Below are 662 nucleotides of genomic sequence, written 5' to 3'. Positions count from 1 at the left end.
TGTCCTCTGTTCCTCTGTCCTGTTCCTCTTTCCTATGTTCCTCTGTTCCTCTTTCCTCTGTTCTTCTGTCCCTCGTTCCTCTGTCCCTCTGTCCCTCTTTCCTCTGTCCCTCTTTCCTCTGTCCCTCTGTCCTCTGTTCCTCTTTCCTATGTTCCTCTTTCCTATGTTCCTCTGTCCTCTGTTCCTCTTTCCTCTCTCCTCTGTTCCTCTGTTCCTCTGTCCCTCTTTCCTCTGTGCCTCTTTCCTCTGTCCTCTGTTCCTCTTTCCCTCTTAGCATTAGCATTAGCAACAGAGATGAGACAAACTACAGGAGCGAGGTGAGCCGCCTGGCCGGGTGGTGCAGTGACAACAATCTCTCTCTGAATGTGGAGAAGACGAAGGAGATTGTTGTTGACTTCAGGAGAGTGCGCACTCAGCATGCTCCTCTGACCGTCAATGGTGTGACTGTGGAGAGGGTGAGCAGCACCAAGTTCCTGGGTGTGCACATCACAGAGGATCTCTCCTGGACTGACAACACCGCAGCACTGGCCAAGAAAGCACAGCAGCGTCTCTACTTCCTCCGCAAACTGAGAAGAGCCAGAGCCCCGGCCCCCATCATGTGCACCTTCTACAGAGGCACCATCGAGAGCATCCTGACCAGCTGCATCACTGTGTGGTAGGGC

At 53.3% G+C, this 662-nt stretch overlaps 1 protein-coding gene across 1 annotated transcript in view; it reads right to left on the bottom strand.

Annotated features, from left to right (window-relative positions):
• Nucleotides 1-662, bottom strand: part of LOC107564830 (protein MNN4-like) — a gene marked incomplete at its 3' end in the record, with an annotated part of 3420 nt that overhangs the window by 383 nt on the left and 2375 nt on the right. The gene's annotated exons all lie outside the window — the stretch shown is intronic.

Source organism: Sinocyclocheilus grahami, unplaced genomic scaffold (genome assembly GCF_001515645.1).
Source record: "Sinocyclocheilus grahami isolate Dianchi unplaced genomic scaffold, SAMN03320097.WGS_v1.1 scaffold965.1, whole genome shotgun sequence".
Classification (NCBI taxonomy): domain Eukaryota; kingdom Metazoa; phylum Chordata; class Actinopteri; order Cypriniformes; family Cyprinidae; genus Sinocyclocheilus; species Sinocyclocheilus grahami.
Note: the sequence above shows the minus strand (reverse complement) of the source record. Positions and strands in the feature narration are given on the sequence as shown.